Below are 19,126 nucleotides of genomic sequence, written 5' to 3'. Positions count from 1 at the left end.
ATGGACGTATTTCTGCCAAACCGAACTATGTGCATTAAGACATGAGCCCTGAGACCCATGAGAATATATGCATAACAGGGCTCACGTCCTATTGCACATAGTTCCGTTTGGCAGAAATACGTCCAAATGGTTCCTCTGGTTCATCCGATTCCATTGGATTCCTCGTAAAATTGTCTTCTCGAACCACCCCTTAAAATTTCAAAAGTGACGAAATAAACATAAAAATTTGCAGATTTAGTCAAAAATTTCACGCCCGACCTCTCTAATTGACTTGCTCCACTGTCGGGCGGTCCAGGGAGTTCCTTCCGAAAATGTTTGACATTTTAAAGCATTGAATATGCAGTATGAGTAAATTTTGTCATGAATAATAAACAAATATGAGCGCCTTTCCTTCTTCCTCCCTCCGTTCCTTAAATTATTACTACTGGTATCGGCCTACTTTCTTCCCTATTTTCCCTCTTTTTTTCGGTCGGACAGGAGAAGGGGGGGGGGGACGCCGCCTACGCTCTCGGATGCGCCTACGCTAAGACACCCTGTACATGTATAGCAGTGGCGTGGCGTGCTTCGATGTATATCGAGATTTCCCCATTTGAACCTATGGTATAGAATCGATTATTAAGATGTTCGTTGCGAACACCCTAACAATCTATCCTTTTCCACATGTTTAAATGGCAGATCAATCGATATATCGCAAAGGAAGCCACGCCTTAAATGTATAGACGCCAGAGAAGATCGGCAACGTTGAGCCGGAGTCAGAAGTCGTGAATTATTTCGAATGTAATGGATCGCGCGCGCGGCGGCGGCGTCGCGAGCGTCGCGACGCTAACCGCACACTCGCGGCCGAGAAGCGAAGTCAGAAGCGCGACATCATGCCGACGAGTGTGATTTTGCGGATGATTTATAAGCGAGCTGGATAAATTCCGCTCGGTCGGTCCGGTCCATCCATCCGCGCTACCTGCCACTGAAAATAAACGCAGTCAGCCTCAGACTCTCGGATTCGACTCCGTTACTGTGCCGCTCACAGGGCGCGTCGTGCCATACCGCCCTCCGGATCCGAGCCCCAGAAACGATGTATTCCAGAGATCGCGCTATACTGTTAAAAGTCGAGGAGTGAAATGGGCTTATTCCGAGGTAGAGTCTCTTTATAGAGAGAGTTGAGCCAACGCGGCCTTTGGATGTCGGAAACGGGAATGAAGAGTACACAAATCGGACTCTTTTTGTCGTCTTTGATCAACCCATTCCCGAAATCCTATCTCCGTTCCCTCTTTCATTCCCACGTCATTCCATTTGTTCCTTGCCGTGTCCCCCGTTCCCCGGTCTATTCCAGTTTATGAGCTTTCGCCTTGTCTCCACGGGATGTTTCACAGGGTTTTTCCCATGAGGCGCACGAGTGAAACTTCTGGGCTTTTTCCTTAAAACACAAAAAACGTCGAAGGTACGGCTCCAGCACCCGGAACTTTTGGCCTCTGAATCCGGAACGGACGGTATGTCTATATAGCCCGTAACTTTTTTTTTCCTGTGTAGGTAACATACGCAACACTTCGATACAATAGCGATAATTACACCATGAAACTGCAATTCATTGTAGCTTGCGGTACTCAGACAGTTGGCTGTGCGAGTAATCTTTCTCGTTTCAGTGCACAACAAACAAATTGCGGTATGCAGTTTCCAGTTTAACCACCGTTCAATACTGGATCAGTTTCAGGTGCGCTTGTCACAGAATCGTGTTTCAATGATTTCAGTTTATAGATCAGTAAAACTTAATAACATCTGTCCAAACACCAATTTTCCACGCCCATCATCAAGGATATCACCAATCGAGAAACACGGCACATGACGTGGACCGCCGTGGTGGTGCATACTATAGTTCGAGCCATTTTGGTGTTCATGTTCTGAGGGTCTCAGGGTCTCGTGGTCTACTGTAAAGGTGCTTCATAGACAAAAAGTCCATTTTTTTTGCCTTCCGCCATTTGGTCGGACTGAACAAGAACGGCGCTAAATTTTACTGTCACAAAACTGATGAAGGTACAAAACACAATGCTGCGACCAGCCCAACTGACTTAGGGTCACACATCTTATCCGAACATCGCTCTCCGTGGTTACTGATGAGATTCCGTGGTTTTTGATGAGATTCCTCCCGAATTTAAATCCGGTTATTAAAAATACGAATCACCCGATAAGCTTTTCCGCGGGGTGTCGCGAACCCACGATTCACGGCAGTGATGTAATGCGCTGAACTGTAATTACCTCTATCCGAGTTTTATTTAACGAGTCATTTATTTCATGTTTTACTGGCCCCCACAATTTTCCTCTCTTTTCTATGTATAACCATCGTTCGTATATTTTTGTACCTATCATCAAACGCTTTTTTACCCGCTAATTACCATCATTTATAGACTGGAAGAATCCCGGCCCACGAAGCGGGTAGCGGTGAAAGATATACCTCTAAATGATGCGAGCTGAGAGGCATGATTGATTCTAAGAGGGAAGGAGTAAATAGTCGACGGGTGAAAAAAACAAGTCATCACTCAAAGTAGATGCCTGTCGTGTGGTTCAAGTGTTGGTTTTTTAATAATACATCGTCTCCCAGGTTCTTTCAATGACACTTGAACTTTTATCATTAGTGTTGAGATTTTTTTTTCATTGATTTTCACTCCAAAACTTGTTCTGAATAATGAATATGCGTCAGAAATTTGTAGCAATTTGAAGATTAATTATGAAAATATGGATTAATTGTTCGAACTGAAGATACTTTTAAAAATAAAAACGCTTCAAGCAAAAAATAAAATGGTTCTTCTAACAGAGGGTATACGATATACACTCATTTTCTCCTCTTAATGTTGAGGTTCAAAATTTTCTTCTGGTTTGAAAGAATTTTTGACTTTTTTGTAGGGAACTTTCATGTAAAAAGACATAATACTGTCAAAGTCTTAAGATCTCAAACCTGGTACCTATTTTTCTAAAAAAAATTTGAACATAAAAAATAACTCGGTTTTACAAGTTTTCTTTTCTTTGTAAATAAAATGGATAGAAAGTAAATCCGTGGATTGGCTCCAAGTGTTGACGAATTTCCTTTATGCCTTCGTGGGAGTTGTTGCGGTATATCTGATTGAAAATTACCCACCGCGATTTTTTATCTCCCTCAAAAGCAAAAAATATAATCACTCTTGTCCTTTAAAAATGCGCCATAGTCTTGCTGCCGCTCAGAATCATACATCCTTACGTTCCTTAAATCCTTAAATTGAAAAAGAAGAAAAATGAGTATTGGACTCTTGCTTTCTTACGAACAAGCCTTGCTCCGCTCCACGCTGTCAATGATGTGTCGCTTCGATTCAGAAGAAAAGTTAAAAAATGAGACCTGATTACGTGTTTCCTATTTTCGGCTGTGTTGGTCGCGTAGCCCTCATAGCAACACTGCAAATAAGACAAACGGAAACAAACAAAATATAGAAATAGAGCAAGGGAAAAGATACGTGTTGATGACGGCGCAGAGATACAACTATTCGTGCTTAATGGATGTCCGTGTTGCAGTTACAAAATTGAAGGCGCGATGGCGCGAGGCGTGAGCTCGCCACGCCATGCTCCGCTCTATGCTGTCGATGATATAATCATTGCTTGAAGATTCGGGAAAAAAGTTTAAAAAACGAGGCTCAAATACCTCTTTCCTACTTTTGGCTGTGCTGACATTCGCTTTTTCCTTTTTTTCAATTTAATGTCTAATAAGTTTTAGCAAATGCGTTTGGAGATGAAGATAATACACAAAGATAACCCGAATAATTTAATTAGAAAAAACACAAAACAATGGGTAAACAAGGCTAAAAACAGAGACATAAAAAAAACCTTTCGGGACGTTTCGGGGGTGGTCTCAACCCCCTCCTCGACCAGACAACAAAAATGAAATTAAAAAGACTTGAGATTCCGCTTTGGAGACTTGTATCTGAAGCTCGCATGTACCGGCCCCGTACAATTTGAGTTCGGGTGAGGCATTTAAGGGTTAACGATTCCATGCGAAAACATCTCATGACAACAGGCCTCACCCGATTTCATTGCCTAGATTGTTTTGAGGGGTCTCTAGAGTATACTTTTCCCCACACACTTTTCGGTTGTTATTGAGAACCAGGGGCGTAGCTTCGTTTTACTTACCTTGGGCCTGCTCAGTTCCGCTTGCGAGTCTTTTTTCGAAGACGCGTCTCGCGTTACCGCGTTACTTTCGTTGAAGATCGAGGCTTTTAAAAATCGCAACTGGAACTAGCCGTATAGACAGTCGGTCTTGCTTCTTGCGCAATCAGGGGATCTACTCGGGTCAGCTTTTCGTTACAGCTTGGAGACTCGCCGGCACGCTTTTGACCACCGGAACCTTGAGCCAGACCTTGGAATTTGGCGTAGGTCACGGCGGGTTCCCCGTGCAGATCCCAAGACGCCCCATCGTAAAATATTAATTTTTATTTACTCTCTCATAAACAGAGCACATACAGGGTGAGCGAAAAGTCCCCGCCCCCCCCTCTAACTTTTGAACGAATTGAGCTAAGGAAATGAAACTTTGGGAATGTTCCTATCTCAAAGGGGACCATCTTTGGAGGGGGTCAAAATGTTGGTCCCCCCCTCAGGGGGGGACAGGGGCCCCCCAACTTTTTTTTCAAATAGCAACCCCTATCTTGTGATACCTCATTCGAAAGAGCATAAAAAACTAAGAATTTTGGCGCAAACCGCAGATCAATATCTCAATTTTTGACCGAGTTATGATAGGTCAAAGGTCAAATTTGACCTATTTTCAAAAAATCATAACTCCGGTTCAAATTATCGTAAAGAAAAAAATAAAACGGGAAAATTTACCAAATTGTGTTCGCTTTTACGTAAAAATTGCAGAAATCACTTCGATTTAATTTTAAGGGGGACTCGGACCCCCAAATACGTCAATTCAAAGGTCATTCAATTTTCCTGCGAAATAAGCCAATTTCCTCTGGATTTGCCTCCACATTATCTCAGTAAGGTCAAAATCAGTTCAACATTACGTTGGCAAGTCCCCAAATTTCGGGAAAAGTTAAAAAAACGAAATTTAGGTGATTAAATTTGACCGTTTAAATTTGGTTTTTTTAACTTTTCCCGAAATTTGGGGACTTGCCAACGTAATGTTGAACTGATTTTGACCTTACTGAGATAATGTGGAGGCAAATCCAGAGGAAATTGGCTTATTTCGCAGGAAAATTGAATGACCTTTGAATTGACGTATTTGGGGGTCCGAGTCCCCCTTAAAATTAAATCGAAGTGATTTCTGCAATTTTTACGTAAAAGCGAACACAATTTGGTAAATTTTCCCGTTTTATTTTTTTCTTTACGATAATTTGAACCGGAGTTATGATTTTTTGAAAATAGGTCAAATTTGACCTTTGACCTATCATAACTCGGTCAAAAATTGAGATATTGATCTGCGGTTTGCGCCAAAATTCTTAGTTTTTTATGCTCTTTCGAATGAGGTATCACAAGATAGGGGTTGCTATTTGAAAAAAAAAGTTGGGGGGCCCCTGTCCCCCCTGAGGGGGGGACCAACATTTTGACCCCCTCCAAAGATGGTCCCCTTTGAGATAGGAACATTCCCAAAGTTTCATTTCCTTAGCTCAATTCGTTCAAAAGTTAGAGGGGGGGTCGGGGACTTTTCACTCACCCTGTAATAGCACAAAAAACATATAATTAGAAAGAAATTTGGATTAGATGTAACAGTAGCAAAGGGGCGGGGAAGATATGGGGCTTACAATTGTTTATGAATGTCAAAATTTACTTCTGCAAGAAGAGTCGAAGAAAGTTCTATTTACCGGAGGCCATCATCAAAGGTGTTTCACCAGGAAACTGCTATTGTGCAGAGTCTAGAGTCGCACTCATAGTCGTTCCTTAATCAGCTCTTTTCTTTAAGGAGACTCCCGATGGCGTCCCAATGCACTTAATCTTAAGATTAAGTTTTCGGAAAGTTTTGTCCATCTTTCTCGTTATTATTCTACGTCCTCTGAAACGCAGGGAAAGGAGCCAATTGCACCCCATGCCCCCCCATGCCCCCATACCTTCATGCCCACATACCCCCATGCCTCCCATGCCCCCCAATCCCCCATGCCCCCATACCTCCATGCCCACATACCCCCATGCCTCCCATGCCCCCCAATCCCCCAGGCCCCCATGCCTCCCATACCTCCATGACGCCACTGCACTCAACAAGATGCTCATTAATTAATTTCTTCCAAAAAGAGCGTTGACCTCCGAACTTGAACTTGACTCTTTCCTCTCCTGATTCATTGATTAGATTTTGTGTATGGGATCTCTGAAATAAATGATCTCTGCGATAATCCTTTCTCTATGAAATTAGTTCAGGAGCAATGATCCTCGCACGCGGGTGCACTGTGCGACGGCGCCGCCGCCGCGGAGTGGCCGCCTTTGTCCAAAGAGAGCATTCGCTCCAGATTGGCGAGTTTACGGCCTTGGCCGCGCCGGCCGCGACGCAACGTGCCCAACAAAAGGCAGTCTTCGATCGCGCTCACTATCGGCATTCGCCACGCCAATTAATCGCTAATCGCTAATCGCGTGAACTGTTTAATTGCTCCAATCTCCCGTTTCCTGTCTTGGTGTCCCGTGTCCCATACCCCATACCCCCTGTCATCCCCCCTACCCCCAGCCCGTCTGCCGGCGACGATTTCATCTTGACGGATTGGACACGCGGAGAAATTCAATTTGTCCGCCGAATTAGAGCGATTTTGCGGCTAAGGATCTATTCTGCCGAATCGACCTGAATCGTTCCCGAGAACGGATACGATTTAGAGATCGGCTGTAGCCCAGGGGCCGAATTTTGTCGGCTTTTTCACACGGAGTGCAACATCCATCGATGAGTTCAAACCGCACCACCGGCCAATCAGAGGCGCTAAGCCGAACTTAAGTGCAGTCGAAACCCGTCCTAAGTATATTTTAGTACGGTGGAAGGACCGACAAAATTCGACTCCAGGGGAGCAAAATTCTAAGGAGAGCAAAATTTTTAAGAATTCGAAAATGTTTTTATAATTTTTTGAGTCCTCTGTCACTTCTTATGTCTCAATACCAACTTCAAACTGTTCGAAACTGGGCACCTCAAAATCGTCTTTAATCACAATTCTTGCAAAAACCACGCAACACCCGGATGCAAATATTCGTGCTCCTTAGTTGTTCATGTTGCCTACGTGAAAATTGAAGGCGCGTTGGCTTTTCTTGCCCTTGAAAATTCCGTCGTTGATCGTTGGCTTACAATTTCACTGATTTCTCTTTTGATTGTACTTATAAATCAATAAAATTTTGGCTAAAATTTGTACTTATACCCTTGTAAAAACTTAAATTCTATGAGTTAGTCTAGTTTACTTGAGATCTTTTGGGAATTTAGATGTAGTTGCTGATAAAATTCTCAGCAAAACGGAAGGAAAAATGCTCACAGGTTTCCCTGAAAATTTGTATATTACTAAAGAAAACTCGGCAACGTCTGTAGGCTCATATGACGTTCTTCCCTGGCATTGCGGTGCACTCCAAGAGGATAGAACAAGCTAATATTTGTTGGGGAACAGAAGGGTATCTCACAGAGAGATAGTGCACCGAAGGGGGTCTGAAGAACTCCTCATGTTCCAAAGGAGGATTTGGAGGAAATTTCTCCACTCAAATGAGGGAACAGAAAAAATTTTTAAAATTAAGGCATCGCAAGACCAATTTTGATTTGATTGACCAAATTTGATACAATTTCAAATACCTAGGATGAAAGATTTGTCACGCACTTATTCAGCAAAATCCCTCTTACATTTTCTGAAGGGGATCAAGTAGATTTCTTTCTAGGGGAGCGAAAAGCCGCAGGCAGGCCGCGTTCGGCTCCCCTTAGTTCCTCCAGAGTACTTAAAATTTTTCAAAAAAGACCCAAGAAACATTTTACCGCTCCCAATTCCTCAACCATAAATTCATGTATGTCTCAAAGTTCGCAGATCAGTCCTTAATCATTCGTTCCAGTCGATAATCATAGTAAGGAAGACTCTAATAATCTATCGATTTCCTTTAAAATGATCCATGCAACATGCGCATGCACACATCAGTCGCATTTCTCATCATCACTCAGAATTTTACTGCGTGGGTGTGGGCGCCGTGCCGTTAATGGGTCGTAAGCCGTAAGCAATTCACCGAAATGAGAGTGATATGAGGGGCGTGAAATAGATCAAATTTTACCACTCTTACTTCCTTCCTCTGCTGAGCTCCTCAAGTTTTTGTAGGTGCCCTTACTTTCGGCAGGTGTCTATTAACTTCGCAGCTGACTGCAACAACTGTGTGATGCTATTTCTGTCGGTGTTACGAGAAAAAAACCAGAGTACCTAGATTGTACCCCAATGGATTTTTTTCACGCCATTGTTGCGATTTATTGAAATGAAGCCACGATTTTTTGTAACCATCGATCTGAAGGCTGATTGTAGCAAAGAAATACGGTTTAGCGGATGAACATAAAAAAATCCTTGTTTTATTTTTTTTTTTCCGGCCAAAATTGGCTTTCAGACCCATATTCAAGCCAGGATTGGACCCAAAAATAGACCAAAAATGTCAAGATCATGATGCATCGCGTGAAACAAGTATAGACCTTCAATGAGCATGAGCAAAACATCGTAGAGTTGAGGATACTCGCAGGGTGAGCCTAAAAACGGTCCTCATTGGTACCTATCCTTTTTTAATTTTTTTGAGATTAGGAGAAAAATTAAAAAGTGGATATTCAGTTAAAAATGTTTAAGATTTTCCTGGTAAAAATGCAATTTGCAAGGGGGAATTTGGCAACACCGAAATGTGGTTACACTGTTTCGTTAAGGGAATGATGATTTATGCCAGAGCAGTGGAACGCATCTAATAGTAACACCTAAGTGATTCTTGCTGTCAAAATTCCTCGTGTGTCTTCAATAAATTAATGAATCAATAATAATAAAATCATAGTGAACTAACGCCATCCCTGGTAAAAATTGGCAGTAGAGTCTGTGTTCCAAAATACCATAGACCTAAAGCCGGCTGTAAGATTTTCAATAGCTTCTATAGCCGGCTGCACACTTTCTAATGGCCTTTTATAGCCGATGGCGATTGAGCAACAGCCAGGCGATCAAGTGTATGCTGAATGTTGCTAATTATTACGGATGCTAGGACTCTTGATTTATTTTGCGCGGAAAGCTCCGTACTTTTGAAGGATGGCTGCCATTCCTAATATATTGGAGCGCCTTCAATTTCGTATGATTCTGTGGTGTGTGTACCTCTGGTGTGAAATAGTTGCTTCAAGCGCCGCGCCGTGGCACGCTGCGGCGCGGCGGGCGGGCAGCCAGCGCGAAAAGCGCCTTGGCGCCTACAAACCCAACAGGGATACTCCACGCATTGCGCCATGCGTGAAGTATCCCTGTTAGGTTTGTAGGCGCTGGTGCGCGCTTATCGCTGGCAGCACGCCGCTCCGCTCTGTGTTAGGCTCCTATATAATCTTGCGGAGTCAGCGTTTTTCAACTCATGATTCTGAAATGTTTGCACATCCTGTATGGATTTTTCTCATTTTAATTGATGAAAAAAAAATATGTATTAAAGGAAAATATAATGTGTGTTTTGTGAATATTATGGTGGTTCCGTATCAAACTTCATGATTTCCAAAGCACACGAATTTCTACACAATTTCTTATAGCCTCTTATAGCCGATGGCGATAGAGTGTAAAGCCCGGAGATAGGAACTATAGCCCGGCTACATACTTTTTTATCGCTTCGTATAGCCCGGCTATATGATTTGCTCCACTTTCTACAGCCAGCTATATGATTTTCTATTGCCTTCGTTAGCTGGCTATAAGAATTCCTATGGTATTTTGAAACGCAGCTCCTATCGCCAATTTTTACCAGGGATAACCTCAACCAAGATTCTGAACTTGAGATTATGTCATGTTGTTTTGTCTGGAACCATCGAAAATCAATACGTCGAATGTCGCAAGATCGAGGCGGCCACAAAATCAGTCTATTTCACTTCCCTGATTTCGAGCATCCGACAGGACTTGTCCAGTGGCGTGGCGTAAAGGATCGATTATCGATAGCTCGCCATTTGAAGCTATGGTAAAGAATCGATTACTAAGGTGTTCGCTGCGAACACCCTGATAATCGATCTTTCTTCATAGGTTTGAGTGGCGAATCTATCGATATATCGCAAAGCACGCCACGCCACTGGACTTGTCGCGCTGCCCGAATTGAACGATCGGAGCGAACGGAACAACCTGTTATTCATAGATCGACGCGGCTGCAACACACTGTGCATACATTGCATACGCTTAGCAGAAGTCAAGTATAATTTAATGGCAGTGACGTTTCGCGGCAGTTGAATTCGCGGCCAGACCTTGCACATCTAATATTTAAATCGGGCGCGAGGAAGCAGGATGATTTAAAATCGGATTTCAAGTGCTGAACAAATAACAAGCCCGGTAAACAAACACTCGACTCCTCGTCAATCGAGCATCGACGATCGAAATTCCCTCCGATGCACAGATCAGGCCTGTCATCTGCGAAAATGTTCGAGTGCCTAGCTTCTTCGTCGTTCCTATTTGAGAGTCTCTCATGGGCGCAGCTCTTGAGGACCGTAATTATAGTCGCTCCTTAAACATCTCCTTTCCTCAAGGAGGTCGTATTTTCGTTCCTTAAAAAGCTTTTTTTTTCAGGGAGGCGGGAAGCTTTTTATGGTTTACCTTGGGATTAAGGGAGGTTTAATGAAGCTATGGCATCGTAATTGGACGATTTTGATAGATATCGAGTAAAATTCAACAGAATATTTTTGGAAATGGGTCGTCGAAATTAATTGCAAGGAGGAGATAATAAGGAAGAAGAACACTGGCATGCTAAGGAAAAACGCTGTATAAACATTCGAGAGGTGCCAAGTTTCCTCGGGGAAAACATGTATTTTTGACGAAATTTGTGTGTATTTTATCTTAAAATTTTCAGATATCTTAGATAAAATTACGAAGAAAATAGTCTGAAAAATTTGGAGAAAAATGTTTACGATGTACCCAATGAATTCGTAGTTTATCGGAAGAAATTTGGCAACGCCTGAAGGTTCATACGGCGTTTCTCCGCAGCATGGCAGAATAGGAGGGAGGAAACGAGGAATAGAACGCTCCGGTAAAAATTGGTGATGGGATCAGGATCTGTGTTCCAAAAGACTATATCGACCTATAGCTGGCCTTTCAGTTTCTTACAACCTTTTACAGCCGATGGCAATAAGGATATAACCAACAGTTATAAGAGCTATAGCCAGGAAATAAACTATATAGCCCAGCAATCGGAACTATAGCTCGGTCATAGAATTTTGTAGCACTTCGTATAGCCCTGCTTAATAATGATTCTCTATCGCTTTCTATCGCCGACTAAGAAAATTCCTACCTACGGTATTTGGAACACAGCTCCTACAGCCGATTTTTAGCAGGGAGAGTAGAAGAAAGAGGAGAAAGAGAAGGAAGAAAAAGAGGTAGCAAAAGGAGGAGGAGATTCTGAGGAAAAAGAGATGAAAAAGATGACGAAAAAGAGGAAGGAGAAAAGGAATAAACATGGAAATCTCTGAGAAATTATATAAATTCAGGGAGTGCGGGAAAGAAATGAAAGAAATGTTGGCGCCCTTACGGTTGGCGCCCCGTATGAAAGCGTACTATTTGTGCCCCTCTCGACGAGTCTGCAACCGAACACGGTAAATGCTCCTTTTTTGACCTCAACGATACCGTATCAGCTGGCACGAATGCTGGCGCAACGTAACTATATGTTTTTCGAGGGCGTTAAGTTCGCGGCGCGGCTGGCGGGTGGAACTTCTCGCACAATAGACGATGCCTGTGTTCAGTGCTGTGTAATTGTCTACCTGCGCGGTTTTTGTTAATTCAACTGAAGCAAAGTAAATAGTAATTAGTGCGTCGACCGCACGACACAGCATCAACGAGAACAAATAGAAGCCAACGCGTTCTCTATTGCGCCCGTTGTATCGCCCGCTATGTTTTGTCATCGAAAAGTTCGCAATTCCACTTATTGGCGATTCTTAGTGACGAGATGGGGGTGTTGTCTCTCCGCCGTGCGAGTTGTGAAAGATGCCAATTTTTAAGCTCCGTTCAACTAGCAGGTTGTCCAAGGTCTAGCCGAGCCCGATGGGCCGGATCATAACAGTTTCAGGTATGAACAATCTCAAGTAGGTCAGGGTCTGGTTCAACTTATCGGTCGTGTCAAAATTAGTGCTTCTCGACGCTCAGGGAAGCAGCAACCGGTGGCTCATTTTGGATCAATCGAATCGAAATAAGTAGCGGTTTTTACATGCGTTGGCAGCGGTTCTCAAACTTTGGTGCTGCTCATAGATCCCGCGCAAAGCATAGGTAGAACCAAAGTGGGCCGGGCGATCTTGGTCCCTCTCAGTTCTACGGGTAAGCGGGGTGATTTTTGAAATTCATAGACAAAAAGAAGGACAAAGAAGACGATGGGAACACCGAGCGATCCTATTGGTTGCAGAGGGTGGTTCTCATGTCGACTAAGGAGGAGTATGATGGACTAACTATGGGGTCTCTTGTGGTCGCTGTTGTTAGTCTCTTAGTTACCTCCTCAGTCCATTGCAGCCACCAGCTTCCACTTTAGAGACAGCTAAATTTTCCCTGAGTCATCTCTGTCTATAACTTTGTCTATCAGTTTCAATAATCAGACCGCAAGAGTTTTCCCCTCAATTTTCACGTAGATAAATTCGTTGTGTTCGACGGACTCGACGCCCATTTAGTACCCGGATGACATTATTCGAGCTAAAATGCAGTCCGTGTTGCATTTCGATACACTTGAAGGCGTTCCGGATTTTGTATTTTCCTCTAGAAAGATCGTTCTTCCTCATAAATTATTTATTGTTTCTTAGTTTCAAGAGACGTTCACAAACGCTCCTCGTTTGCCACCATAAAAGAGGCATGAAACGAGAAAATATGTTTTAATGAAATACCACAAATTTTCTTGGAAAATTGTATCGAATTTTGCAAGGCTGTAAAATTCATGAAAAAATTTAATAAGCCCATTTCAGGGATTGAAGACACAAACTCGAGAAATTCAAGGAAACCTAAAATGTCAACAGATAGAAAACATGAAAAAAGATCCTAATAGCGTTATGCTACCAAGTCACATTACACGAGGTTAAGTGAGGTTGGGGATCTCGCAGTATACGAGATATAGGAATACTCATAAGTCGTTTTTCCTTTTCCCACGAAAGAGCTGATTTTAAGAACTCAAGTAGCACAGTGCAACGAAACAGTTGCAATTTACAACAAATTTAGTGTCATTTGACCTCAACATGTTCAGGTTGTTTTTTTTACATTTTATGAGCAGTTTTTTTTCAGCCGCACAACTGAAAAAGAAACCTCATAATTTTGTTCCAATGAAAAATAATAAAATTATTAGTATGGAATACAGATAATCCACAACGCACCTCGGACTGGAATTTAAATCGATAAAATTGACAACTCGGTGTTAAAAAATTGCCGCAAATTGCAATTATGCAAAATTGAAACTTTTTGCCGTGAGTGCGTGACGTCACGATTTATCACGATCGATTTAACTGGGGAGCTCTATTGCGGTAAATTACCTCGCGCCAAATCATCTTTTTATAATTTTTCTACTTTTCCTGGTTTTCAACCGTCGCCAGAACAGTGGCATTCCTTAGATTTCACAGTTTCCATAGCTTTCATCCCACGTTATAGTCTAAGGGTGCTGATTGTGAGATTCCCGGCGAAGGAAGCTCGGATGCTGACACCGCGGTAGTAAGCTACCCTGCTGAGGAAAAACCATTTAACTGAAATGGAAAACCTATGCAGATGAGCGGTTTATGCCGAGCTTGGTAGAGAACCTCGTTTGTCGGCGAACCGGAGTGAAAGGCGCATCGGATACGGTCGGGATTTCTGAGCTTTTGAAGGATAAGAAAAATCTGCATGTGAAAGCTCGCGGTTGATTTTCCTCCGAGCCGCCTAGACAAACACATTATCAGGACAAAAGAGTGTTTGCGTTGCAAAATAGCGCCGCGACGCTTCTTAAGGCGCTCGGCGGCGGCCCCTGTCAAATCGGGCTGAAAAATTCAGACAGTGCGTAGAAGAAAAAACAAGCGGGAAAGTTCTAATACCGTCGTATTAGAAAAGCGCTCAGGTGTTAGTAAATGTATTTAGTGAAGAAAGGAAGTATAAACTCCGTCGACTTGGCTGGGAAATGGAAATAAAACATCAGCTGATAGCAAACAAAGGTTACCAAGGAAACCGTAAACGCGTATTTTTGTTTCCCGAAAATGAGCTCACCGTTGAGCTCATCAGGCGCGTTTTTTTTAGGCTTCATTTGAGTTCAACGATCAATTTCGATAAGAATTACTCTACCGCTAAGAAATTTTCTTATAGACAAACGATCGAAACTACCTGCGCATTACGTTAAAAGCATAAAATACAGTTTTCACAGCTTTATTTATTTTAAAAATGGACCCCCCCCCCCCCCCAAAAGCCTACACATCGATGAGCTGGTGCGCCATTTAAACGCATTAGCACTAGTATACTAGTACTCAGAGGCAAGTCGAAATCAAAAAGCGCTGCCTATCGGCTGAGCGCTTAATATTTCACAATTCACAAATATCTGACACTGTTCGGTTGCCAAAGAACACTGTAACGTGGTTTGTCATACCAGATGTCTGCACCGTCGAAAAGAAAATCGGAGTTTTCCGTTGAAAACTAAAAAACTGAATTTTTAGCCCAAAATGACAACAAAAATCTTCTGAAAATTTTCTCTGTAGACTGTTAGCCCCTTTGTTGTGGACAGTCAGATATTATATTATCAGAGTAGAGTAGGTAAATTAGAGTGACGTAGACTCCAGGCTGAAACACTCGAGGTGGAAGAGACTCTCCTCCTTCCTATGGGCGTGTAATGCACGTTATCAGGGTAGATTTATCAAAGTGAAGTAGATTCGAAACATTCGAGATGGAACTCTTAGGGAGAAACAGAATCCCCCTGTACCCATGGTTGCTCGCTTGAATGGCCATCTATGGTAAAACAAACTCAATTTTTTAGGCTACCAACTTAGTTTTTTCACTAAAAATGAGTAGGGATGCTTCAGATGTATCGAAGTATTTTCCTAGCTAGCATTCCCATCAGGCAGGTGCTCACAGCAGACTATGTAGTAGACTCCAGTCATTACTGTTGCAGTCCTCTATACCCTTACTCTGTTCTCCTTCAAAACTCCTCATCATGGATGAACTATTAAATGAATCGATAGTTAAATTGACTGAAACTTCAGCTGTAGAGGAAGAAAACTTTTGGGGAGGAGAGGCGGAGGACCGGGGTTACTTACGTATCTCCCCGCGTTGCACCCCTCTATAGTCCCAGACTTGACCTCTTCTTAGTTCCTCCCACCTATCAAGAGCGAAAGAAATTGACGAAATATTTACTCTACATCTATCTTCCTGCGTTTTTTTCTTTGTTTTTTTTTTATTTTAAAAAAAAAAAATCAATTTTTTTCTTCCTCTTCAATTTTACAGGGAGTTATCCTCTACACGAACAAAAAATTATTTGTGTGGAATTAGACAAGCCAGAATTTCAATCCAAGTAAGATTGTAATTTTGACCCTCTGCCGAGGCATTGATAAGATGCTTGATTTGACTGGTTTACCTGCTACGTATCGTTGGCCATAAGGCGACATCACCTGTCTCCGTTTGTGACATTGCATGCAGACTCTCTGACATAATCCACTTTTTTTTGTGGAAAACTAGTGAACTTAATTTCTTAAAAATTTCCTTGAGGTTTCCTCTCTATTAGTCGAATATTCTGTGAACATTTCGAACCATAAAGTGAGCCCTGTTTCTCTTCGCAAAAATAAAATAGGAACGGAAATTCGGAGATGTCGCAATGGAGATACGTGGTTTCGCTTTTGGGCCATCGATATCCACAGGCCGAGTTTTTGAGACTTGGCGGCGTCGGCGGGAGGCGCACGGGCGCTAACTCGAGCACGGACAGACTCATCACTCATCAGTCATCGGTGAACCGATATGCTAATTGGATCGGCAGAAGCTCCTCTGACTCTGACATCCATGGCGAATCCACGACCGCGTCAAACAACCGAGACTTACGCAATACAGCTACCGGGTACCGATACTCCTCCTACACGCAAAGCACGGCTTCCAGAAGTTCACGCCGAAAGAGGATAGAGAAAAGATCACCCTTTGATCTGCGTCCCCGGCCCCGGCGTAACCATTGACAGGAACGCGGCGCCGCCGCACAGTGGAACGAGTAAACATGAGAAGTCAGACAAAATTTGGAATCTTTAAACGTTTATAACTCCGTTTATACAAGACTTTGAGGTTCTAAAAGTGGTTTCATTGGTTTTCTCGTGAAATTTTCTGCTTGAAGCACCCCTTACAATTTAAAATAAGACGAAATAAACATCAAAAGTCGCAGTTTTAGTCAAACATTTCATGTCTGATTGACTCGATCCACTATGCGCCGTCGCGCCGGCGGTGGCGCCTCAACGCTTGAAAAGTTGATCCACTTCATTCGCTCGGATTTCGATACGGTAACGACGCGACGTTACTGATTTAAGGGCGTCGACGCGGATGTCATAAGTTTTTCATTCGTGAGAGTTTGTGGAAATGCGGCGAGGAGTTCCTCTATTGCGCGAGGCATTGTCTCTCTGGTAGCATAACCGGACTGCATTTTGCAAATAAGAAATGCTATTTCTGGCTTATTTTAGAAACAACGTATCGACGGTGGAACTACTAAACAGAGTCCTTAGCAATTTTCATACCAACCAATAATTATCAATTTATACCAGCCAGGTAGAGGGTTTACACACTTTCCTCTTAAAATAAATATACATAAATATTGTGTATTGTAAAATAATCGGACTAAATTTTGCAATTAGGAGCTAAAATTTCCGTTTCAGTTCCGAAACAACATATGTATCATTGGTCTCTTACGCATGTAGGTGTTTTTACGGATGAGTCGGAGATTTTAATTCCCAACTGCAATATGTGGTCCAATTGGTCCCTCCACGCTGAATATACAGTCCAAATTGAGACTCATGCATTATCTGCACAACATCAGTACCAACCAAAATGAGGCTGAGATCTCTCTTAGAGAAGGGAAGAACAAATTTCCTCAAGCGTTTCACATCTTCCAGGTGTGGCGGAACAGCATGCATCGTGCTCTTCCCGACCGCTAATTCTAAAATTCAACCTTTCCAAGAAGTTCCAACTGATCAAATGCACGAGCACGCGTCAATTTCGAAGAGACATACTGTCGTGCTGAGGGAGAGCGCCGTATGAACATTCAAGAGTTGCCAAAGTGCCCCGGATAAAACGTTTATTTTTTTAGAAAATTATGAATTTTTTTCTTGGAAATTTTCAGACGTTTTAGATAAAATCGCGAACAAAATTGTCTGAAAAAATTGAGAAACATTTTCACAATTTTCCTAGTAAATTCCGTTCTTATCGAAGAAAACATGGCAACGTTTGAAGGCTCATACGGCGTTCTTCCTTAAGACAGCAGCATACATTCACGCTCCTTTCCCTTTTTGACGACTCGACACAAACGCCACTTTTTTAGCGACAACCAGTCAGAGACAAGAGACCCTCCACTGGCCTCCTAGCGACAGGTGGAAGCTTTTACTTTCGGGGTTTCAACAATTCCTTACGGACAATTACTAGGAAGCAACAGTCATCACCCTAGTTTCGGCTGTTGACTTACCTACATGGTCGATGATGAGCTTCGGATGACGTCATGAGCCAAACAAGTTTCCCAAACGTCGGCCATTTTCGGCTTGTTTGCGAAACGAAACTGCCAACACGTTGTTGAACATCAACCATGTAGGTAACAGTAGAATGCTGAAGTCCCGAAAGTAAAAGCTTCCACCATGGCCAAGATACTAGTGGAGGGTCTCTTGTCTCTGCAACCAGTGCAGTCAGGTCAAAGGTTATCCCCCCGCCCACATCCGAAGAGAAGTGCCGGCTCGAGCACGTAGAGCATAAACTAGACTGTCCGTCTGTCGGGCATAAATTAGATTAAATCCAATTAGGCGTACAAGAGCGGGCGGCATGTCGCCGCACCGGAACAATTAGCACCGAAATCAGCTGGCCGATATGACATGCTCGAAGCGGGACGAACGCGACCTCCGCCGCGGCCGCGGAGGCGCAGGTGCCCTTCACAGTCTGCTGGTCACCGGGGTGAAATGGAAATCGCTTATCGGATTTCGCCCAGGAGTAGGGTTTCAAGTGCCAAGTCCGATTTGACAGCGAAAGACACGCTCGAAAAAAAGATTTGAGTCTGAATTGGACGTATTTCTATCAAACGGAACTATGCGCATTATGACGTGAGCCCTGTTATGCACATATTCTTATGGGTCTCAGGGCTCATGTCTTAATGCACATAGTTCCGTTTGATAGAAATACGTCCAATTCGTCGTCTCCATCACGAAAGAACGTAACTCCATTACATTGATGCCAAACTTCCCCTCGCAAATTGTATTTTTACTGGGAGAATCTTGAGAATTATTAACTGAAAATTTCTCTGATTTTTCTTTAGATCTCATGCAAAAAGCAGACAAATTGTGGATAGAAATTGCTCAGGTACACTTTGTAAAATAAATGTATTGTTCGAGTCAATTTAGCAGCATTGGAATGGAGTTAAGTTTCTTCATCCGGGAGACGATGGATTGAACAAGAGGGAGGGAGAGTAAGGCCCGTGAGTCACACGAGGACTCTTCGGACCCCCCAAAAACCTATGCCCATTATTTTGATTTTCATGGTTTATTTAATTTCCAAAACTCATATTATAAAAATATAATTATTATCTGATATATTTCTATCATAGACATTGTTTAAATACCGTTTTTTACTAAAATGATAAATTTGTCGAATTTTGGCGGTGACTCTAAGAGGGAGTAGGGGTATAGTAGAGGTAGCCTCTGATACAGAAGAATCTGTGAAAAGAAGGTTTTTTTTTGCCGAGTTTCAGAACTTCGCGGTGAATACACATAAGTGCTTTTTACAAAAATTCTACCCCATTTATACTTAAGCCCTGTATCTCTTCGATTGACTCATTTATGTACATGCCACAGTAGAAATAATCAAAT

At 42.7% G+C, this 19,126-nt stretch overlaps 1 protein-coding gene across 7 annotated transcripts in view; it reads left to right on the top strand.

Annotated features, from left to right (window-relative positions):
* The window catches only part of LOC109039892 (bestrophin-2a), a 52,875-nt gene that overhangs the window by 3,451 nt on the left and 30,298 nt on the right, over positions 1–19,126 (top strand). Inside the window, exon 1 of one of the 7 annotated variants that reach the window (XM_072297049.1) lies at positions 820–1,484. The exons of the other annotated variants lie outside the window; for them this stretch is intronic. The gene's annotated coding sequence lies outside the window, so the exon portion shown is untranslated. Of the gene's footprint in view, positions 1–819; positions 1,485–19,126 lie in introns of those variants that run through there. 7 annotated transcript variants of the gene reach the window in all.

The sequence above is a fragment of the Bemisia tabaci genome, chromosome 1 (assembly GCF_918797505.1).
Source record: "Bemisia tabaci chromosome 1, PGI_BMITA_v3".
Classification (NCBI taxonomy): Eukaryota; Metazoa; Arthropoda; class Insecta; order Hemiptera; family Aleyrodidae; genus Bemisia; species Bemisia tabaci.
This window is presented reverse-complemented; position numbering and strand designations above follow the sequence as displayed.